At 43.1% G+C, this 24,964-nt stretch overlaps 1 long non-coding RNA gene and 1 other non-coding gene across 5 annotated transcripts in view; both read left to right on the top strand.

Annotated features, from left to right (window-relative positions):
* LOC109270823 (uncharacterized) overlaps positions 1–24,964 on the top strand; it is a 678,705-nt gene that overhangs the window by 465,582 nt on the left and 188,159 nt on the right. The gene's annotated exons all lie outside the window — the stretch shown is intronic.
* LOC128778220 (U6 spliceosomal RNA) lies at positions 22,991–23,096 on the top strand. Its single transcript, XR_008423635.1, has one exon. It is a non-coding gene; the product is annotated as a U6 spliceosomal RNA (small nuclear RNA).

Raw genomic sequence — 24,964 nt, 5'->3', positions numbered from 1 at the left:
TTCTGCCCTTGGGACTTCCAGCAGGAAGACATTTATTTTGCTCTTTGAGGTTAAAATCATTCCTTTCACTGATACCAGTTGCAGGCAAAAGCTAAGCTCGTGGAAAGGACAGACGGAGTCTAGGTCAGAGAGGCAGGTTAGGCAGGGTGGGGTGGCTTTTAAACGAACTTATTACAGAACTTGATATGAGGTTGTGTAATATTATTTCCAACAACTCAGTGAGGAGCGGTCTATTTACCTCATTCTCCAGGGGGCAGAGAGAGGCTAATGGAGTTGAGGTGACTTATCCATGATCACCCAGCTACTAAGTAGATTTGCAGAACCCAGAGAGTCTGCCTTAGCAACCTCCTCTCCCACTGCTCTGCCACCATGCACCCCAGTTGGCTTTTCACAACAGCGTTAGTGCATCTCTGTGATTTGCATCAAGGGTTTTAGAGTAGGACACACAGGCTTCCACCTTGACCAAACCACCCCAGGGCAAACACAAGAGAACAGAGGCCCAACCTGGGCGCTGACTGTGCATTCAGCTTGGTGGCTTATGAGGTCTCCAGATCCTTAGGGAGAAGCAACCAGAAACCGTGAGCAGGGACCATAGCAGCCCCCATACACTTTACTGTGTATCAGCCAGGAGGGAGTTGTACAGGGCAGCACTCTCAAAGGCAGATCCCTGAACCAGCAGCATCTGGGACCTGTTAGGAATGCAAATTCTCACGCCCTGCCCAGATATACGGAATCAGAAACTCTGAGCCTGGGGCCCAGTGATCTATATTTTAACAAGCCCTAGAGGTGGTTCTGATTCATGCTAAACAGCTCTCTTTCCAGAGTTTATGCTTTGTCATTCTCCGCAAACCCGTGGCCATTGTATGCACAGACTGAGACTAAACAGCACTTTCAGGTGCTGTGCCCTAGAGGACCTAACTACCGGATGGAGCCAGCCTGATTTCTGGAGGGCTGAGGGCCCAGTGAGCAACCCCAGGGGAGGGCAGGCTTCCTGGAGGAGCCACACTTTTGCCTGGGAGTGCTGTGCATTCCAATAGGCAAATCCAGAGTGCTTTTGGTTGCAGACTCCCAGCTCCTGGCTCCTCCCTGCTCCCTATGGCTCCTCCCCCTCCCGGAAGCCTTCTGATTTAGGAAAACTAGTCCGGATCTGGACGCATGTGATTCAGATCATTAGCACCTTGTAGTTGGGATCCTTGCCTTGTAAATCTCTTTGTTCTCTCAAAGTTCAGGGGAAGGGAGGGACAGGAAGCCTGGAGGAGTTCTCCTTTCAGCCTGTTCCTCTGCTCCAAACAGAACAAAGCCAGCATGTGGGGAAGGCGCTTTGATCCCAGACAATGAGAGCCACTGGATTAAGTGTTTGGAGAGACCAGACAGCTCTGGCACAAAACAGATCAGTTACTTTTCCTTTCTTTTCTTTTCTTTTTCTTTCTTTCTTTCTTTCTTTCTTTCTTTCTTTCTTTCTTTCTTTCTTTCTTTCTTTCTTTCTTTCTTTCTTTCTTTCTTTTTCTATTTTTTTAAAGACCTAATTCATGTCCTGGAAACAAAAAAGTAAAATGTTTTGAAGGACATATTTCCATAGCAATATAAGTCTCAGGCATAACCCAGGACATCTGTGTCCTGGGTGCCCCTCTCAGGCTTGGATGCTGTACCCCTGCGGTGGCTTCCCCCACCTCCTGCACCGTGATGTGTTGGGATAAGATGGTCTTCCCAGGGGTTATGCTCTACCCTAACACCAATAAGTGGCAGCTGGGACTGGGAGGGACTTTAGAAAATTTGCTCATGTGTTCAGCAGAGTTGCTAGATGTAGAGAAGGCTGAGTTTAAAAATACACATAATAAAATAAACATTCCTAAACAGAGCTCCTCCTGTGCACTCAGCACTAAGTACGGTACACATCCTGACTCACTGAACCTCCGCCACAGCCTCCAGGGCCATGGTTTTCTTATGCGACTCATGGCGATTTTCATAGTGCTTATGAGCTGGTATTCTTGTTATCCCCATATTTCAGATGAGGCACATAGAGGCACATAGAGGCTGGTAGCTCACCCAGGGTCACACAGCTACTTAAGTGGCAGAACCAGGATGTAAATAAACCCCGGCAGTCTGGCTCCAGCGTCCCTGCTCTTTACTGTAGGATAAGGTCCTTGTCCTTGTGGTGAATTCCAGTCCGTCGGAGTAAGTGATGTGACGATCTGTCCTCACCCCTGCTGTTGTTGCTTACACAGATAAACTCAGCACAGTGGGACAGAGGGCTCAAGGGATGGGCAGAGGGTCCTGGGAAAGCAGAAGAGAGCCTGAAGTTCAGAGTTGCCAGGTGACTGGGAAGAGGGCGGCCTTTATTCACAGAAGAGGCAGTATTTGAGCTGAGTGTCTAGAACCACTTCAGGTGGAGAAAGGAGAAAGTCATGTCAGACTGGGAAACACCATGTGCAAAGGCCCAGGATTAGACTAGAAATATTTGTGAGATTTAAGGATGCTCTTGCTTGCCTGGGTTTTAGCTCGTGCCTCTCTGCATTCCCCTTACCTTTATAGAAACTCCAAGGTTTCTGCTGTTTCAGGAAAGTGGTGTTAGAAATGATCAGTGCTGGCAGGGACCTCCACATGCATATGCACCAGGTTAATGAGTAAACTTACATCCAGATAGTAGAGGCCCGTTACTGGGGTTTGACCTTTTTTGCCATTCATGGCCTCTACATACCTTTACCTTCGGGCCTCTACGTACCTTCACCTTACCTGGACTTGTAAGTATACCCCTTGTCCAGCCACAGCCCTGGTCTTTCATCCTCTTAACTTGCGCCTCCAAACTCTATCCTATCTCTGATGCCCAGGTCTCACCTATACTCAAAGCCTGGCTTTGATGTCGCTTCCTCCGGGAAGCACTCCATGCTTCCACTAGCTGTGAATAATTCCTTCCTCTTTTCAATTTCCTTGTGGCAATGATGGCTTCCTAATCTCCCCATTATGTGGCAAGCCCCTTGCAGCTGAGATCTCTGTTTAATTCAGAGTCCCCAGCACCTAGCAGACCTAACCCATGATGTTATGCAAGAAGCAGTTAAAAATATAATAATGCACATATTTGGAGTTAACTTATTTAGGCCCTATTCTGACTTTTTTGTTGATCAGGCATTTGAGTCCAAGAAAATGAAGCCCTGGGAAGAAACCTCTCTGGGAGCTCACAGAAACTTTTAACTCATGGGCCGGAGGGGTCCCACATCCCAGGACACCAGCGAAAGCATTTCCGATTTCTCTGCCTCAGGCATGATGGATAGAGAGAAGATATCCAATTCTTTCATGTTGACAGTTCAGTATTGTTTGGATTAGTACATTCCTCCATATCTGATGAGGCAAGACTTAGGATATGGTCCTAAGACAATTAAAAAGGGCCTAGATTCAGCTGTATTCTTGAATTCCAAAGGCCTGATAGGCCTATGATTTTTTTTCCTCTTGGTGCCAAATCAGTTCTGCTTATCGACTGCTATTTTAATGAAACCTCCTGGTACCAGCTCTGGAAGGATATTTTTATTAGATACGACTGGGCGGATTCTCATGTTGAAAGCATTTGGTGTAAAATGTGGTCCTCAGATATCTTTCCAAATATTTCCTTTGAAATCGGAAAATTACCAAAGAGCTTGAGATAAGAAGATGAAAAGAGGAATTAAAAAGCAAGGATGACGTGTTTGTCTTTCCCCCACAATCCTGCATGGGTGGGGCTTTGGGCATTTGCAAATCAAGGCAAGCAGATCAGATGGGCCAAAGCCTGAACTGTTCTGTGCTGACTTGGTCATATGGCCTTCCCTTCTCCTGTAACTTAGGGGCTGGAATCCTATGGAGAAGATAACAACAGGTCTGACTCACATATAGTCCACACTATTAATTCATGGTGTCCCCTGCATGACGGTGCCGAAATCTCAGCATCAAAGAGAACACTGTGACCAGTGTTTATAGAAAACAGCCCTCCCCTTCTCTACTGGAAAGCTCAAAATCATTCACTTATCCTAACTCTGAATATGGTATACACTGAGACTTAAAGCTTTGGTTCTGGAGTCACTGCCTGAATTCGGATACAGATCTTACTTGACTTAAGATGGGGTTACATCCTGAAAACCCACTGTAAAGTTGAAAATACCTTAAGTTGAAAATTAATTTGATACACCTAACCTATTGAACATCATAGCTTAGCCTCACCTACCTTAAACGTGCTCAGAACACTTGGGTTAGCTCAGTTGAGCAAATCATCTAACATAAAGCCTGTTTTATAACGAAGTGTTGAATATCTCATGAACTTTATTGAATACTGTACCAAAGGTGAGAAACAGAATGGCTGTGTGGGTACAGAACGGTTGTGAGTGTCTCAGTTGTTTACCTTTGTGATTGTGTGGCTGACTCGGAGCTCTGGCTCACTGCCACTGTCCAGTGTCACGACAGAGTATCGTCCCACGTGTTGTTAGCCCAGGAGAAGATCAAAATACGAAGTATGGTTTCTACTGAATGCATGTTGCTGTCACACCATCATAAAGTTAAAAAAAAAAGTCCTAAGTTGAAACTATTGTAAGTCAGGGAACCTCTGTACTGGCTTTACCACTTTATAGTTGGGTGACTTTGGCCAAGTTACTTTACTGCCATCTCTCAGTATCCTTATTGTTAAATGAGGCTAAGCAGTAGTACTCATATCATAGGGTTGTTATAAGGAGATAATTTATCTAGCACTTTTTTTTTTTTTTTAACCATGCCTACCATATAGGAAATGCTCAAGTCCAAGAGAGAACTCAGATCATCCAAGGGTGGCCTTATTTTCTAGACAAAACTGCTTCAGAGTTGAATTTCAGAGGTCCTGAAACAGGGGCCAAAATAGGGAGTCCAACTTAACTCCAGAATTCAGATTGCTTAACCAGAGAGCCGGGACAATTCCCCATTCCTGTTGAAATTCTATCTCAAGACATGCCGCCACGTCAACATTATTCACACCACTTGGTAGATGGAAAACTGAAGGTCTGAGAAGTCAGTGTTGGTCGGAGGACTTCAGAAGCAATTCAGGGAAGAGATACCGGTGTATTTTAGCAAGAGAAAAAATGTACTTGCATTGGATGTATTCATTGGGCTTGCAAGAATTTGTGGTTCATTCCCACCAACAGAAAGATCGAAGGGACCTCCACGCATTTGATTTAGAAGTATGGCTTTTACTTGTCCTCGTGATGTTCCTGGGTAGGTACACAATCTAAGACATTCTTTGAAAATGAAAACTACTCGGAGGTGCAGCTATTTCACGAGTCCCATGGGCCTTTACCCCTAGGTGGGCTCCCAGTGCTGGCTGTTCATGCCTATGGTTGCTTCACAGATTTTAGATTCCCATCTTTCCCTTACTTGTCCTACACTGGATGTCTTCCTCTCAATCCCCTTCTTGGGCTAAGTCCTCAAGACATGAGAAATGTTCCATGTCCTGGCCTGGTGCCCCTACCAGGCCCTTTCTGGGCCCACTGTTCTGTTTCACTCCATTAGTTCTTCTTGACCTGACCCATTACTTGGCTCTGTGGTCTCTTTTTCTTGTTGTCAGCTCTTCTCTTGGATCTCAGCACCGGTGGTCCTTATCTCCTACAACTCTAGACTAAATTTCTGATTTTTATGGTCTGGACAAGATTTTTCATGGAAGTCTCCCTGCCCAGTGACCCTCGGTATTTTCCTCTTCTCACTGGCAGGGTCGATCAGAGTGGTCAACCTCAGGCAAGATACCAAGGAAGTCCCCCTTCTACTGAAACGCATGAATAATGGGAAATTTGTTTAATCTCTCATGTCAAGTCCAATTCTTTGGCCATGTGAAGTTCTGGAGTCGTGGGCAGTTTTGTCTGTGGCCAGCAATGTCTTTCCTGGCCACAGGGTAGGGTGTCATAACTGTGTGTCACATACTTTTTGTCCCATTTGGATGTATCCTCTTCCTTCTAGAATTCTAGTCACTTGTCTGGAGCCCACCATTAAGTGGAGAGTAAAGATTTTCTCTTTGCTGCTGGACTGCAGAGATTTGGTACTCCAAAAGAAGATCGGGAATTTCTTGGTACTTCTAGAAAACTGGGATGTCACAGCACAGAAACAATGCCTATACAAGAGAAAGAAAGAAATGTTTCTTGATCATCTATGGCATACCAAGCTCTGAGATGATTTCTGTACAGTCTGTATAGAGTCTTTCTCGATTCCTAAATTCTGGATTTGACAAACTTACTCACCTCCTTTATCTATGCCTTGTGGAAGTCCAGAGTTCTGCAAGATTTCTGTGGTTTTCAAGAGATTTTGGTCTCATGGAAGAGCAAAAATATATATTTTTTTAAATTAGGAGCAAACAAATACAAAAGGCAGTTTTTATTTAAAAAAAGAAAAAAAAAGTTGTAGGGACGCCTGGGTGGCTCTGTCAGTTGAGTGTCTGACTTTGGGTCATGTCATGATTTCACGGTTCGTGGGTTTGAGCCCCGCGTCAAGCTCTGTGCTCACAACTCTGAGCCTGGAGCCTGCTTCGGGTTCTGTGTCTCCCTCTCTCTCTCTGCCCCTCCCCTGCTTGTGCTCTGTCTCTTTCTCAAAAATAAATCAACATTAAAAAATAGTTAAAAATAATAATAAATAAAGGATCATAAAGATGTTTTTTCTCCAATGCAAATACATTTTTGGTTCTAATTCTCATTAAAAGAAAAAAAAACCCCTGAGGGTGGACATTTTTAATCCCAGATTACACATTAAAAAATTGAATAACATTAGGGATTATAACTATGTTTTCTTCTCTCAAGTAGCAAATAGCTGGCAGATTCATTATTCAAATCCAGGTCTGTATGCCTCCAACACCATGTTCTTCCCACTAATTTCAAGTGGAATTGGGCTTTCAGATTGAAAGACCAGTTTAATTGTATAACTGACATAGGTTTTATAATGTCATCTTTATATCACTGCTATCCATGAAGTCCTTTTCTGGGAGGTAGTTTAATTTGTACAAGACAGCTAGAATTTCCACCCCTTTAGTCTAAATTTTGACCCTGAAATTTTGACAGTGCAGGAGTGACGGGACAATAACCAAGCAATATATTAAAGTTTTTTTGCAAAATTCGAGTGAGTCGATGTCGATACAAGGGTTTGCAAGAAGCCTCATCTCCTGGAAATAGATGATCTGGTATCTTAGTTGAAAATTGCTCGATTCTAGAACTTATTAGGAATCTGCTTGAAATTCTGTACTGTCCCAATTTTATCTTCAGAATTGAATTAATTAGCCAAAAAACATTTGCATGTGTAATTTGTTTTTTCTTCAGAAGCTCGGTGATAACAAGCTATTCTTTTACATCATTAAGATGGAAACATATTATATTTTCATGCAAAGCAGAATCTGTTATTTTTGAAGTGCCTAATCCCTTTGTCTTTAAAATATTCAAAAAGTAAGTGTGTGTCAGACAGTGGGTGCCCTGGGCCTTTGGAATCAAACTTCAGCCCCTGTGGCTGTGGATGGTTTCATGTGCAACATAACGAAGTTGTTCCAGACACAGAATTCACAGGAGCTACAACTTCATTAATGTGCTCACAGAAAGCTAGTTCCTAATTTGGAAGGGTGTTGGGGCAAAATAATTGAAGAGAGAAAACCTGGAAATTGTAACTGGCAATGGCATTTATGGTACCATTTAAAACCAAAACTGTATATAGTTGGTGTCTGTCTTTCGACCTTGGAGGCTTGAGAACTCCTAGCCATTTGTGCAAACATATCCACCTTGATTAATCTCCTTGTCTGTAAAGTTATAGCCCATGAAACAGCCTCTTCTGACACTTTTTATTAAAGGAGATTATCATGAAAATACATTTTAAAGATGTTATTGATTTTCAAATGACAAAGAGAAGAAGTTTATCTAATTATGAAATATATATTCCCAACTGTTTGATAAATGTAAGAAAATATGACTTTATTGACTCTTCCTAGGAAACTGGTGATTTTCTGACTTGAATTTACAGAGACACGTACCACTCGTTTTTATTTTAAAAGTCAGAAGCAACCTAAAACGGTATTTTATAAGAAGACATTCTTCAACTGGTCAATTGTCTTTCTTATAGAGCTCTGACTGTATTCTACTTATCACCTACTTTTTCTCCTCCATGTCAATATAATGAAGAAAAAAAAAATAGACAAAAACAAACCCACCTATACTATTCTACTTTTTAAAGTCCTGAGTGAAGTTACCATAATGCTGAGAGAGCTCAAAATCATCATGTTAGGAAGTGCGTGGGATTTAAAGAATGACTTGTGTTGGAAATCTGTCTCTCGTACCCCCTAGTGACGTTATCATGGGGAACTTACTTCTGTGGTCTGAGCCTCTGTTTTCTCTCCTATAAAAGTAGTCATAAAAACTTCTGTTGGATGTAACATATAAAGCTTCTGGTGAGGGATCTATACATAGAAGGCCTCTACATAGAAGGCATGTGTATCTACATAGAAGGCATCCATATATGATGATTTTTGTGTTTATCTTGGGAAGACAACCATAAGGGTACCTGCTATGTTTGTATACTTTAAGAAGTTTTACATGACAGGCATACCTGGGTGGATCAGTCAGTTGAGGTTCCAACTCTTGATTTCAGCTCAGGTCATGATCCCAGGGTCGTGGGACTGAGCCTCACATCAGGCTCCATGCTGAGTGTGGAGCCTACTTAAGATTCTCTCTCCCCTTGCCCCTTTCCCATGCATATTCTCTCTCTCTCTCTCTCTCTCTCAAGATATTTTTTAAGTTTATTTTTTATTTTGAAAGAGAGAGAGAGAGGAAAAGGAAAAGGGGCAGAGGGAGAGAGAGAGAGAGAGAGAGAGAGAGAGAGAGAGAGAGAGAGAGAGAGAATCCCAAGCAGGCTGCTCACCGTCAGTGCAGAGCCTGATGTGGGGCTCCTCGAACCCACAAACCATGAGATCATGACCTGAGCCGAAACCAAGAGTCGGATGCTTAACTGAATGAGTCACCTATGTGCCCCATCTCTAAAAATAATTATTAAAAAAAATTTTTTTTAAGTAATTTTACATGAAAAAGATGTTACATGTGTCCTGATCATCTCCTGGGGGGAGAATTAGGATTGATTGGCATATATAAATTGATTGGCAGGGAAATCATCTGTCTTACTAGGGTTCTCTGGTGCTGTGGGTATTAGGTTTCTTGTCACTAGGGATAATCACGTGGGGTCTGGGCATCCACACTAGCGGGTGTTGCAGAGAGGTGTCAGGATGGGTGGAAGAACCAACCGGATGACCCATAACTCCTTTCTTTGCCTGATGTTTTAAAATTCCCTGATAAATCAGACCCTTTATCTAGAGGGATCACATCTCACATGAGATCCCCAAGGTCATATGTGTTGCTCTTTCAAAGCCTTGTAGACTTGGCCTCCATGGGTAGAGCTCATTTGGTCTCTCCTGAGTCTCCTTCTAGATTTGACTGGATCCTACAGGTCTCCCAGTCCAGAGAGCCTCCACTTAAAGTTTTCTTTTTCCGGGGCGCCTGGGTGGCTCAGTCGGTTAAGCGGCCCACTTCAGCTCAGGTCATGATCTCGCAGTCAGTGAGTTCGAGCCCCGCGTCGGGCTCTGTGCTGACAGCTCAGAGCCTGGAGCCTGTTTCAGATTCTGTGTCTCCCTCTCTCTGACCCTCCCCCGTTCATGCTCTGTCTCTCCCTGTCTCAAAAATAAATAAAACGTTAAAAAAAAAAATTAAAAAAAAAAAGTTTTCTTTTTCCATTTCCTTTCCCCTCCATACTTCCCTCCCCAGACCCTGTCTCTGCTACACCCCTCTTTTCTCTCATCTCCAGATTTCTAGTTGCCATCAGGACCAGAAATATCTACTTTGGTTGGTTTCTGTTCACTTAAGTTCACTTCATCTTTAAGAAAAGTTAACCCTGAGAAAATGTGAACACTACCTTTGGGATCAATTCTGGAAGTTGCTTCTTTAACTGGCTAGCTTCATTTAAGAAGTGGTATGTGGGAAACCCAAGTGGGCTTTGCATCGAGACCCCAAATTCAAATCCTGTCTTGCTAACCATGTGATCCTAGGTGAGTCCCTTCACATTTTAGGATTACCCCTTTCCTCATCTCAAAAAAATTTATGTTGTTTTTCAAGGGTGGTGCAGACTGGAAGAACTTGACATAAATGTCATGCCCTGTGATACATGTTCAGGACATGGCTGCTCCTGACAGTTTCATCTTCGACCGCCTGCCTCAGCACCACCTTTCTGAATGGCTGGTAGTCTTCAAAATTATTTTTTACCTCTTCTCACTTCCTGCTGCTTGAGAAACTTACAAGAAGCTGCTTGAGAAACTTACAAGACCTGTGACATGAAAAACTTGTATCAAATTCTACCTCTTCCAGGAAGCCTTCCCTAATAAACACAGTTATGAAGGATAGCAATATTCTCATTAAGTGACATTAAAGTAATATCCGTTCTTCTTTCCTTTGCAAAACAGGAAAGGAAACCCACTATGGGATGAAGGGTAAGGAAGAACTAAATCCCTATTTATCAAATGCCTTCCAAACATGTATACCCTTACTGCTGCCTGAATTTGCTGCAGGAAGCCTTACTGGCTTGTGAGTGGGTGGGTGGGTGGGTGTGGTTTCGGATGAGGCCACCTAAATTGGTCTGTCCTCCATGTGGTGGACATTGTGAACAGGAAAGCAGTGACATGGAAGAAAGAGTGTTTGGAGTCAGACAGAAACAGGTGGTTTATCTGTGACCAGAGCCATTATCTACACCAGGTATTAGCAAACTTTTCCTGTAAATGGCCAGACAGTAAATATTTTAGGCTTTGTGGGCTGAATGGTCTTGGTTACAGCCACTCCCCTCTGACATTGTGGCTCGAAAGCAGCTGTAGACAATACATAAATCAATGAACGATTATGGTTGTGTTCCAAGAAAACTTTATTTGCAAAAACAGAAGGTGGACTTGATTCGGGCCACAGGCAGTAGTTTGCCTACCTGTGGTCTAATTCTCCAAGCCTCAATGTACTCATCTTCAGCATGAGGGAAAAAAAAGTTTCAGGAAGATAAAATAGGCTAATATAAGTGAAGCATCTGTGCATACAGCCCGACCTGTGAAAGATCTCAAAAAAGTTACTTCTTGCTGTCTCTTATTTTCTCCCAAATGCTTCTGTACAGTGAGGAGTTAGGAAAAAATGCACATAAAGGTCCTTCCCGGCCCTGTGATTTTATGAAATTGCCCGTCAAAAAAAGAGCAAGAAAGAGCGCATGCCAGAGAGAGAAATTGTACGCGTGTTCTTTTTCTCTGCAAAGTCTGACCACAAGAAGCATTAAATCAATCAGATGACAAAGCAGAATAAGAAAAATTGAGTTGGTTTGGTCCCAAGTATGCAGGAGGCCTGTGCTGTTGGGATCAGAAGCAGGAAAAAAAAAAAGAAAAGAAAAGAAAAGAAAGGAAAATTTTTCTACACATTATGTGCATTGGCTATTCTGTGACTCCCACATAATTTATCATAGCAAAACTTTGAGTGCAATAAACATTTCCCCTAGTTTAGTAGCTGCTCTGATCAAGAACAAAACCATTAACATAAATGCAGATAAATACAAGGCGAATAATGATATTCCCAATTGCTTCGGTGTCAACAAGCTCAGCCCATCAATCTTGCCTGACTGGGTAAGAAGGAACCCGGAGAATTTATAACTGTAGATTTCTTTCTAAAGCATTTCCACCTCACAGAGGAGGGGAAGGACAAACTCTCCAGAAGGTCCCAGGAAACCCAGTGAACACTCTCCAGGGCCATCCATCTCAGGTACACTTTTGATCACTGCTGCCCTAATCACCTGCCTTTCTGGGGCTGGGACTCCCCCCAATGGAACATTTCTTCTGGCAAAGCCAGTGGCTGCTTTTGTAATTGCGCAGAGCCCTCTCTCTCCAGCCCTGGAGAAGGGTGTGTTCCAGGGAGCTACTGGTGTGCCCACCCTGCCTATTGTGGGTGAAAGGAAGAGGATGTGTCATGGGTCTCTGCCCTTGGTCCTGATGCGGACAATGATTCACGTTTGGTGGACCAGTTCGGTTCCAGAGTTACTCAGCCTCCAGCTCTGCTTCCCTCTCTGTATTCACTTCCTTGACTTTACTTCCACGTTCGAGTTTATACAGCAACCTCCCTGTGCTTCTTCCCTCAATGCCGTCCTCTCACTCTGCTAACTCCCCTCAAATCATCTCATTTACTCTCATGGCAACAGATACTGCCCACATTCCGATGACTCCCACATCTGCATCTCCTGCCCAGGCGTCCATAAAGTGCAGAGTCTTCTATGTAGCTCCCAGTTGCTATCACCCAACTGCCCGTTAGACACGTCAAATTGAACAAAGCCGCAGCTCGTAACTCTGCCTCCCTTCTGTTGGGTCTTTCTAGGTAGCACTGTTCTCTACCCTGTAGCCCAGATCAGCAACTGGACAATGTTGGGGCTTCCCTGTTTCTGAGCCCTAATGTCTCGACATGACTTATAGGTAAGAACTTCCTAAAGTTCTCCCCAAAGCATTTCCTCCTGCTCTACTGGATCATACACCCAGTGAAGGGAACGATGCTCATCATTGTCTCTGACTGGAGAAATACCTTATTTTGGTCTCTTTGCCTCTGCCTCCCCTCTTCCTTTGTCCCTGTTTTCCACACCTAACTATTTGGGGTTTTCTATATGCTATGATAGTATAACATAAGTAACGCTTCCAACTTATGCAGATGTCCACAGTACACAGGAGCTGCTGTGCAGACAGTTATAACTAAAAGTATATAACTAAAAGTTATAACTAAAAGCAGGGATGTGTGCTTAACAGTTTGATACAACAACTCAGCCCTGGGGAGAGAGAGGTCTCGACTTGGGAATAGAAACTTCTGTTTTCAGTGTCTATGCGTCAGGCTAGATGATGTGAGCATACTCAAATCAAATCTCCTAAAATCCCTTCGAGGAAAAGATTATTGTCACCAGTATTACAAGGGAGAAAAAGCCTTTGCAACATGTTGTTTTAGAGGATCTCTTAGTTAGGATGTGACAATCCAGGACTAAAATTGAAGGCTTCCTGTGTATAATAACCCTACTCTCAATCCCCAACACCCACTTCTCTGAGGAGGGAAGTACAAGGACTGTTCTAATAGACCCATGGAGAAGAAATGTGGTAAGACTGGATATAGACAGAATACACTTTCCTAGAATACAGGCAAAGGAGACCAGAGACTTTCTCGTCTGTTTTTTTCACTCATCCACCCCTAGAACCAACAGTGGTCTGTCCCAAGGGAGCCATTCAATAGATGTTTATCGACTGAATGAATTAATTCACAAAATCGTACAAACTTAGTCTGGGAAGTACATTTCCCTAAAGAGAGCATCACCGTATGACCTTGTCTTCCCTTGTGTCTGCCCTCCTCCTGGATTCTGACAGCTGTATGGGCAGGACTTCCCCCCCCCCCACCCCCCCCCCCCCCCCGCCCCGCCATGGGCTTTTATAGCCTGGGATGAGGGCAGCTAATGGAACACTCAGCAATGTTTGTTGAATGAATCCTGGGTAACCGAGTCATTTACCATTTTTCTCCTCACTCAGCACATTGTATCAGTTTTCCATGTTCCTGTACATAACCTATTTTACCTTCCCAGCGACACTGTAGAGTGTGCTCTGGGATCCTGTTTCTACCAGACATGATGCCTCCCTCTCAGCCTCAGTCTTACCTATCATGGCATTCGGAGCTGGAATACAAGCCCGATGCAGAAATAATACTTCTTTCTCTTCTTGCTACTTTTGCATACCATCTTATTCTCCATCTGCCTCATGAATTATTTCTCTTGCAGTTGCAGAATGGCAACAGCAATATGCAGAAAAACATTTTTAAAATCCCTCTACCTCTGCCTCTTTGCCTTGGAAAACATTTCACCTTGCAGATATCCGTGCCTCTCGGTGCCAATGTCAAAAGTGTAGAGTTAGTAGAAAGAACAAGACTTCCATGGCTCAGACAACCGAGATTTGATCCTGGGTCTGTCTCTGATCACCTGTGGGAATTTGTAAAGACCACTGCCTTTATTGGAGCCTGAGGTTCTTTATCAGAAAAATAGAGCTAATAACCACCACCATTCAGCAAGCTGGTGTTAAGCCCTTAGTGGAAAGACTGGCACTAAGTAAGTGGTCTCCACATATTAGTTGCCTTTCCCTGGGTTCCCGCACCTTTATAACCTCATATACACCAATGCACATATGTCTCCTGGTCGAATGAACCGGCCACTGGAGGTGAATTTCAAACCACTCCTCAGGGTGATTGCATTGGTCTGACTGTCACCTCCCCTGTCTGAGTGGCCCCAGTCAGCCTGCCAGGTGCTCTGGCCTTTGGCTGGTGACATTTGGACCTGTCTGCCTGAATGTCAATCTTCTCATAGGTGCCGGGCCCACAGATGCCAATCACCGCTCGCTGTGACTGATTGGCATGCCGTACTGTGTGCCTGCGGAGTTTCTCCAGACAGCAGGGGAAGGGTTGAGTTGACCCAACATCATCTGTCTGGCTGGATGCTCATTTTTCTTCTCCTGCCTGTCTAGCTCCTGCTCACTGCTTAAGATGTGTCTCGGGGCGCTTTGCCCTGGTGTGCTCCTTTCACCCACCCTGCCTCCTCAAGGCGACTCTAAATGTCAGTCCTGGCCTTAACTTCCATCCCAGGGATGCGTGCATGCCATCCATTCATCCATTCGTTCTTCCTTTTCTCTTTTTTCCCCTTTCAACAATTGTCAAGTACCTACCATGTGCCTTGTTCTCGGGGATTTTTAGGCACAATTCCCCACAATCAGTGTCTTTCTACTTCAGAGAGAGGATAGCACGACCAGAGTGTCCACGGATGTCTAATGCGATCTTTTGCAGTCTGCCCCAGTGGTGGGGGATGGCTGAGGGCTTGGAGCCGGGTGGATCACGGGCTGTCCATGGCTCTGGGTTTGTCCAGACCAGTTACCTAGTTTTGTCTCCAGGTTTCTAACCACTCCTGCATCTTTCCCTCCTCTGTGACAGCTCATATATATTCTTGCTTCTGTGGTTCTTGCTGCTTCTGCAGCCAGGCATCGGCAGGTGCTCTGCCAGATACTGATCCAGGCTCTCGTTGCTCAGCCTTTCACACCAGAACTGCATTTCATTCAACCCAGGAGTGTCCAGCCATTAGAGGTAGCACCAGGAGGCCTTCTTCCTCTCCCTGAGCTTGTAGCCTTCTCCAAGGAGATGTGGAATGTTGGACGGAGGCAATGCTTTGCCAGGTAGAATTCACAGTATTACATTCCAGCTGTGTTTTGCCCAGTGTCTTATGCCTTCAAACTGCCTCCAAGGGACTTCCTTCCTCCCTGTCGCTGCTGTAAGGAAGTAGTCAACCTTCCTCTCCCTTCTTTGCCTAGGAATTGTGATTCCTTATGCTGAATGTTCCAGGGGCTTTTTCAGGATTCTTCCCATGAGACATCAGAATCCTTTTGCAAAAGGGACCTCTGCAGCCCCTCCTTAGACATCCCAGGAGTCCAGAGATGCTTATGCAAATGAGGTTCCCTCTGTGGTCCACTTCTCTGTGCTATTGGGGAGCTTTTCTCCACACTAATCAACATCTCATCTTAATTGCTTTTGTTTATGGTTCAATAAGTGCATCTCTTTTTTGGCAACACCAGCTCACAGCAATATCTTAAATTACCCAAGCCTGCCCGCTTTCATTTATGAACTCTGGCTTGTGTCTGATGAGCACTTAGATTTTTAACCATTTATTTCCTCTGCATGACAGGGAATGAGGAACATAAAGCTGATGGGAACAGTAAAGAAGGGGGAACACCGGAGACTAGGGAACCATAAAAGTAGCATACAGTGTGCGAGGCCAATATAAAAGCAATGAGTTTTTAATATACAGCATGTGTAATACGTTCATATTCCTAATAAAGTCAATTATTGTTGAATCTGTTATTTCTCAATTTTCCACCTCGGCTCAGACAAAAACAAATCTGGAGCCATTCAGAAGAAAAAAAATTATACCACAGCAATTGCAAAGGCAGCAACTGTCAAAAAATTGTCTAATAAGGACCTGTTTCACACATTTACCCTTCCAGGAACTGAGGGTAATGTTGGGAACAGAGCTCACCATGAATATAATCGAAGGCAAAACTGAAGCTTTGCCCTTGATTTGAGCCATTATCTTACTCTTTGCTCCTTCGCCATCCTCCGACTGTATTCTAGCTGTCGTTCTGCAGGCAGAAGCAAGATGGAACGTGCAGAATCGGAGGGGACACATGTGCTTCAGTGACATCTCAGTTTATTAATGTCCTGGGTGAATCTGTCCATGCCACTCCATCTTTCTGTGCTTTGGTTTCCTTTTTTGTTTCATGAGGACATTGTTCCCAAACCTGACTGATCATCCAAATAATTTGTCTTAAATTTATTTTTAATTGTAGCAAACCATTGCTAGTTTAAAAAACCTTAACGTATTAGTATTACTATTTTTATTTATAGGAGAATATTAGTTATCTATTGATGCATAACAATATCACCACAAATCTAATGGCTTAAAAAAACATGCCTTTATTACCTTTATGATATCAGTTTCTGTGGGTAAGGAGTTTACACACAGCTTGGTTGAGTCCCCAGCCTCACAAGGCAACAATGGAGGGGTTCGACAGGGCAGTGGTCTCTGCTGAGGCTGGACTGGGGAAGGCTACGGTTCCAAACTCATGTGATTGTTGGCAGAATTCAGTTTCTTTCAGCCCATTGGACTGGAGACCTCAGTTTCTTGTTGGCTGTGGGTGAGAGGCCAGCACTCTCAGTTCCTAGATAGTTGTTGGCTGGAGATTTGCCCCTGTTCCTTTTTACGTGGGCCTCCTCAACACAACCATCTGCTCCATCAAAGCCAGCAAGGGAGAGAATCTACCAGACTGACATGACAGTCTTAAATAGTACTATCATGGAGGTGGCATCCTGTATTTGCTGTATTCTAGTGGTTAGAAGCAAGTCACAGGTTCCACTTACACTCAGGAGGAGGGGGTTACACAGTCATGTGACTACCAGGAACCTGGGTCGTGGAGTCCACCTTCGAGTCTGCCTACCACAAAGAGTAGCACGTGAGAGTTCTTTAAAAAGCAAAAAGCAAAGAAAGCTGTAGGGTCCAATTCTCCTTTTTTCCATCGATTTTGACCGTTTGTACTTTAAGGTTCTGGTTGGTTGTCTCAGTCTCCCAAGGCTGCCATAACAAATTATCATAAACCAGGTGGCCATGAAACAACGGCAATTTACTCTTTCACAGTTCTGGGGGCTGTGAGTATGAAACCAAGGTGTCAGCAGGGCCACACTCCCTCTGAGGCTCTAGGGAAGAATACTTCCTTGCCTCTTCCTAGCTTCTGGCGGCTCTTGACCACCGCTGCTCCTCGGTCTTTGGCTGTTCCACTCCAGTCTCTGCCTGTGTTGTCACATGAACTTCTTCCCTGTGTTTTCGTGTCCCCTTCTTACAAGCAAACCAGTCCTTGGACTTAGGACCTATCCATCTCCAGTATCACCTCATCTTAATTACCTCTGCAGAGACCCTACTTCCAAATAAGGCCACTCTGGGAGGTCTTGGGTAGACCTGACATTTTCCTGGTACACCATTCATGCCGCTGCAGAGGTTCATTTTTTCTTTGCCACCCTAACACTCAATCCTATCTGTAAACCACTCTTACTCCCTCCCCACTGTGGAGGAGGATTTGCTCTCTTAGAAGTGGTAAAAGGCAGAGGCTAAGGACTGCTCTTCTCTTAGTAGTCCTGAGATCCCGGCAAGGTACCTAGTCTCTCTCCGCCTCAAATTCCTGTGAAACGGTCATCATCATAAGAATGGTGTTTAACTGGTAGGGTTGTTAGAGGATTAATTGAAATAATATATGTAGAGCAATTAGCACAGTGACTCTGCAAGGGTCAACGGTCATTACTTACCTCTCACTTCACCTTCCTTCTCTACCACCTGCTTTTCTGAATTTCTAAACATCACGTTTAGTGTTTGCTTTGTTACTTTAAATTTCATTTAAATTAATGGATTAATTATGTATTATAATTAACCATAAGTATGATATAAATTATATAAAATATATAACATGTAGATAAAATGTATAATTATAAGCAATGAGGAATTAATAAATTTATGAGAATTAAAATGAACTTATTAATTAAATGATTTTAAATTATATATTTATGCTTAAAACTCCTATGGATTCATCCGCTCAGTTTGTACAGTCTAGATCCTTCCATCTTAAGTAAAGGAATTAACAACACCCTTCCTCCTCCTGCAACTTCTGTCTCTTGCCTCCTGCTGTGTCAACTGTATCTTTATTCTCCCTTCTCAATTTTTATATTTATTTTATGATATTTAATTCTGTTTTTGTTTTCTGTGTTTTGTTGAGGCTACTTTTAATAATAGCTTTTACATCAAAACTCAACATTCTTTATAAATGTTTTTAAGTTTATTTGTTTATTTTGAGAGAGAGAGTGGGGAAGGGGTGGAGAGAGAAGTAGAGTGAGAGAATCCCAAGCAGGCTCTACACTGCCAGCGCAGAGCCTGACATGGGGCTCGAACCCACAAACTGTGAGATCGCGACCTGAGCCAAAACCAAGAGTCGGACGTTTAAATGACTGAGCCACCAGGCACCCCTCTATATTTTAATACTGTGAGAATAATAATGCAGCTACTATTTGCATGCTGATTAGAAGGGAGTTACCATGCCAAATATATTACATATATTAGCTTATTTTGCGTCTTTATCAGCCCTATGAGGTAGGTGTCATTGATAGATGAGAGAACTAAGACACAGAGAGGTTAAGTAACTTTTCTAAGGTCACAGAACTAGTAAGTGGCAGAGGCAAGAGTTTGAGCCCAGGCTGTCACCTCAGACCTCTTGCTCAGGGCCAGTATGTTCTGTGGCCTCTCAGTACCCCTCGTGGCACTCACCATGATCCTGTGGGCCAGCTGGGCTCAGGAAGGGAGCGCAAGACTGTGCCCGTAAACTCACACCACTTGAAGGGATGTGGGAAAATGTAACTTTCTTTCTTTGCTTATACCAAGTGAATTCCTCAAAATGACATCCTGCATTTTAGTTTTTCACAGTCATCCCAGGCTTTTCATGTACAATTGGACCTTGAACAACATGGGTTTGAACTGCGCGGGTTGGGTCCACTTCTATGCAGACATTTTTTTATTAAGTACCGAACAGTACTAGATATATATTCTCTCTTCCTTAAGGTTTTCTTAATAACCTTTCCTTTCCTCTAACTTACTTGATTAAGAATACAGTATATAATACATATAACATATAGAGTATGTGTTAATGGACTGTTTATATTATTGGTAGGGCTTCCGGTCAACAGTAAGCTATTAGAGGTTATGCTTTGGGGGAGTCAAAAGTTATATGGGGACTTTCATCTGCATGGTGCGTTGTTGGCACTCCTAATCCCCATGTTGTTCAAGGGCCAACTGTATGTCTTGTTTTTCCGGGGGTTCCTTTAGTTTTTCTTATTGACAGAGAAAACTCTGCCTTCGTGTTCCCATTAAGGACTTGCAGCTTCTTTGTTATACCAATGAAAGGACAGAATCTACTTCCCTCTTGCAGATGTTGCTTCCGGCACCTGCCAACTTCCTGTTTCCATTTGCACTGATTGCTTTTTGCTGTGCACTTGTCATTCTGAGATTTCATTTTATTCCCCTCTGGGATTAGTTTCTATTTTTTCTTGGATTTCCTGGACTCTTTCTATTTTTCTTGGATTTCTTTTTCATTTGGCTGAAGTATATTCTCAATTTCATTCTTGTTTTGTAGAAAATATTCTTTGCAGAAATGTTAGTATCTTTGTATGTATGTTGTCTGGGTGTATAATTGAAATCCATTTTCCCTCGAAGGGTGAGAACTGATGTGAATCTGATTACTGTCCCATTGAAGATAACGCTTTTCTTCTCTTTGAGCTTTCAGGATTTTCTCTTTATCTTTGATAGTTTGGATACTCACAGGGATGCGATGTGAGAGTTTACGGTTTATTCGTCTTCTTGGCAATAGTCCAAAGGAATCTATCATTCGGAAGACCCAAGTTCTTTTGTTCCTATGATGATTTCTTTGGGACAGTTTATTCTTTGAATTATAAGTTCTTGGGTTCCCCTCAGTTCTGGAACAGGGCTCAGGAGTTTTGTGATCCTTCACAAAATTCCCCCGAAGCTTTATTAGTCAGTAATGTCTGTGAACCACCCAATAAAATGGCGCTTGGGATCACTTTCCTGCCCTGGTGCTTTTACCTGATAGCGTGGCCAGTGTGTTTTTTTGTGACGTTGCCACATGGTGTTGTGCTCCTGTATTTCAGTGCTTTTACTAGTGTGGTCAGGGTGGAGATGTGAAGTTAGGCCACCCCTGTCTACTTCACAGCATTCTTGCAAAGGTTACATGCAATCTTGTTTGTAGAACTGCTTTGAAAACTCTCCAGGGTCATTGACATGTCTGAAGCTAATTCATTCAAGGTACTATGGCTTTTGGCTAGGCTCTGTGAATTTCAACAGAAAGCATCTCTTGTGGTGGTGACCTAGTGGAGAAAATATTTGTCCTTGGGTTCCATTTCTGCTGAATTTTTCTTTCATATTACCTGCTTCTTGGTTCCTGAAGGAAGGTAGATGTCTCAAGAAAGAGGCGTCTGTTTTAATTTCGCCTCTTGCCTCTTTTCTTCCTATTTGCTGACTTAAGTATCAAATCAGGCTTGGTGTTCCTGGTTTATAAATAGCAATGCCTCCTCAAACTGCTCTATAAATCATTATTATTAATAACAGGGATAATAATGATAATACTAAATAGCACCCAGGTACAATCTTCTGTTACAAAATGCTTTCAGAAATAGTACCTCTGGGCTGCTGGTTTATATGGGAAACACAAAAACTGATTAAAAATGATGACTGTTCTATCCAAAATGTGTTTGCTTTTCTGGGTTGAATTCGTTTGTTTGATTGAAAATTTCAAAAAGAAGGTGTATGCTGGAGAGAGCTGAGGTCGTGGAAGTAAGCACAATGCAGAGCACTGAAATAGTTCATTGCTAACCCAAATATTTGGAAGTACGTGGGTGACAGGTCTAGCTTATGCTGGAAAAGTAAAGTCATGTAGACATAGCAGATTCAATGCCTAAAATAGAATAATCACAGCCACATTTCTAGAAACACTTGTGGAATCATTACAGCACAAGGTAAGGGGCTATCTCTAGAGAAAAATGGTGGATTTAGGCATTATTTAGCATCTCAGTGCCTCCATTTTCTTATCTTTAAATAGGAGTTTAAATCTGATCTCCCCAGGTTGCTGTCAGCACCTACCAGTCTCTAGCACATAGGATTAACAATCCCAAATCGAAGGTGCTGTTGTTGTAAGTGAAATTGCTGTAATGTTGTACTGAAATTTAATCTTGTCCGGGAGGCACTGCAAATAAAAATCATTTCATTTTTTTGTACATTTTTAATTTGAGTATAATATATTTGCATAAAAGTACACACAGATAATATGTATACAGTTGGGTGGATATTCACATGGCAAACACACCTATATAACCAGAACTTGGAACTGGAACACCAGAACTCACCCAATGGATACCCATGTTCCCTCGATTAGTACCTGCCATGAACTCCTACCAAAGTATAAGCCATATCATAACTTTGGACACCATACAGTCATTTTGCCTGGTTTTGAACTTATCACCAATGGAATTATACAGTATACACTCTGGTTCTTCTGTTTGGTGAGTGTATGCGCAGTCTGGTTTGTGCATTCACCCATGTTGATCATTCTGTTGGAGATCTTTCTGTCTCACAGCCACATGGTATGGTGTTTCATGGGTGTTGGGTAACTTCCAAGTGGCCACCGTGGAGAGTGCTGCTGTGAGTGTTCTAGGACATTCCTTTTGGTGAACATAAGAGGGTAATGGTCTTCATGCTAATAATCTAGCAGGCCAGGGTGGTTTTCCTCAACCTCTTCCTCTTTATCCAGTTGATCTCCGAGGCCCAGGCATCCATCTCCCCAGTCTCTGAGGTCTGACCCTGCCACCCATTGCCTGAATTACTGCAATAACTGTGTTTCCTTCCAATGTTTTCCCATCTCTCCCAGCTGAACTTCAGCACTGCCAGAATAGTCTTCCTGAAATGCACAACCGATTGTGTCACTGTCCTCAAAATTTTCATCCTCAATACAATTGAAACAAAGCAAAGCAAAACAACACAACTCTGAGCTCCTTGTAGAATCAGGATCCACTTTGAATGAGCTCCTGCCTGCTTCTCCCTCTTCATCACCTTCATCTCTGTGTACTGGTGCCATATTGGATTAGCTCCTTTGCTGCTCCAGTGCTATCTCAGGCTGGCAAGGCCTTTCTTCCTTTCTGCCAATGTTGAATTTCTTCTCATGGTCAAAGACTAATGCAGTGCCATCGTGTTCCAACGACTCTTCCTGCCCCAGTCTCCACGAAGAGACATGTTCTAATCTGACATCCTAGAACTCATCGTGTCCATCTGATCAATCCAGCCCTGATCTATTGAGGGCTGGGCTTACAGCTTTTTCCATCAGTCAGTTCCTTTTGTTTCCTTGTTCAGATAGTGTGGCTATTCCCTGGGCTCTCTAAGGAATTGTCCTCATCCTCATTAAAGAAGAGAACCACCCTGGAACAGGCTCTTGTCAAACAAGTTCCTCATGATTGGGTAAGAGGACCCAATTTCCTGTTTATATTAATTATTAGAGAATTACGGTTTCAGGGTAAGTTAAAAGTACCTTTTCTTTGTGTAATTACCTCATTTGCAAGGCAAGTGAGTAAACTTTACTTCCTCTCAGTAAGAAACCATTTCATTTTCAATAAGACCCTAGAATATCCCTTGGAGTCTGGCAGGTCCCGGGACCTGGGATTTGGTTTCTGCAGCAGGGAATCTGAAAGGGATGGAGGGATGCAGAATTGGTGATGGAAGTTCCTTCTACTTCCAGGCCATCTGATGGGACTGACATTCTCTCCTCTTCAAAATCATTCCTGTTCTCACTTCGGCAGCACATACATTAAAATAGGAATGACACAGAGAAGATTAGCACGGCCCCTGTGCGAGGATAACACGCAAATTCCTGAGCATTCCATATTTTTAATCTACTCCTGAAGTCAAGACTACTCTGTATGGTAGCTAATTTGAGAATTAAAAAAAAAAAAAAAAAGAATCACTCCTGCCCCTTACCCTGGGCCCTACAGCCCTGAGACAGTGCTGCTTTCTCCCTGACATGGAACAATGGCCTGTATATGCGGGTGTCGCCTTCATTTGTCTTCTCTGTCCATACTATCCCAGAAGGCTTCTCACCCCCAGCACATGGCACACCCAGCACATAGAAGGGCCTCAATAAACACTTGCTGATTGACTGAATGAATGTTTGTATTTCTGAATGTGCAATTAAAAGTCACTTGCCCTGGGCAGATTACTTCAATGTTTATTATTCTTTTTTGGAAATTGAAAGGGGAAATTTTAGTTGATTCCATAAATTGATATTTATCAATGTCTAATGCATATCTGCAGAAGCTAAAGACATTCAAACTGGCAGCGTATTTTAGGCTGACTGGAACCTATACCCTACCATTGTTTTGTGTTGAATTTCTTCAATTAATTAATTTATTTTAATTTAATTTTTTTTCTTTTGAGAGAGACAGAGCAAGCATGCACACATGAAAGCGGGGAAGGGGCAGGAGGAGGATCCTTTTTTTTAATTTATTTTTTGAGAGAGAGAGAGAGAGAGAGAGAGAGTGAGTGAGCCAGTTGGGGAGGAGCACAGAGAGAGAGGGAGAGAGAGAATCCCAAGCAAGCTCTGTGGCGCCAGCTCAGAGCCCATGATCTCACGAACCTTGAGATCATAACCTGAGGCGAAATCAAGAGTCTGTCGCTTAACCGACTGAGACACCCAGGAGCAGAGAGAGAGAGGGAGAGAGAGGGAGAGGGAGAGAGAGAATGAATCTTAAGCAGACGCTGTGCCTGGCACTGAGCCCGATCTCAAGACCATTAGATCATGACCTGAGTTGAAATCAAGTGTTGGTCACTTAACCGGACTGAGCCACCCAGGTGCCCCAACTTTGTGTTCAATTTCAAGTGCGAGTTATGACTCCCACCTCTGTGTCAGGGTGATGGTGGACACTGTGCACTTGTCTGTTTTCATCCTCATTCCTTGCATGTATAGTTCAAGGAAAATGCCAGTTTTTAACAAACATACGTTCAGACAAACAAACCTTTCTCCCAAGGAACTAAGTTGAATGGATTTCAAAGATATGAGGAAAAGTTTCATTATATGAAGCAATGACATTTAGTGGGGCCTTAATCCATAGCCCCTCATATTAAGGTAACATTAAATCATCTCGTCAAACAAATATTTTTTCGACACCTGTGCTGGACACTGGGAGCACAGTGTCGAACATGGATTTATTTCTTCTTTCTCCTGAAACTTCTGTGTCTCCTGAGGGGAAGCCAGACCAAACAGGAAAAAGGCAAGTAAACAAGCAAATGACTTAAAATGGTTCCAAAATGTGACAATAATAAGGCCACATTTCATTGATTTTTAAGACGCATTTCTTTTCACCTTTTAATATTGTTGAAATTGTGATGTCTTAAAATGGGAATGTGTGTTTAATATATTGTTTTCCCCCCTGAGAAGTTATTAAATTGATGCTTTGACTTCCGATCGATGGTGTCTCAGAATGGAGGAAATATGGTAATGATAAAAGCTCACATTTATTGAACACTAACTATGAGTCAGGTGCAGAGCGGGACATGCAGCATTGTCTCTTTTATTCTGGATAACAACCAGATGAGTCATGTAGAAGCCCCTGTGCTTTACAGGTGAGAGAAATGCCTCTCAGGGCCGTGAGGCACCTGGCTTAATGGCGAACGCCTGCAGGGGCCAGTATTTGAACCCCGGCATGCCTGACTCTGCTGTCTTAGTTGCCAGTGTTATTCCCTCCCCCTGCCGCCCATCCCT

The sequence above is a fragment of the Panthera pardus genome, unplaced genomic scaffold (genome assembly GCF_024362965.1).
Source record: "Panthera pardus isolate Hobbes unplaced genomic scaffold, ASM2436296v1 HiC_scaffold_19, whole genome shotgun sequence".
Classification (NCBI taxonomy): Eukaryota; Metazoa; Chordata; class Mammalia; order Carnivora; family Felidae; genus Panthera; species Panthera pardus.
This window is presented reverse-complemented; position numbering and strand designations above follow the sequence as displayed.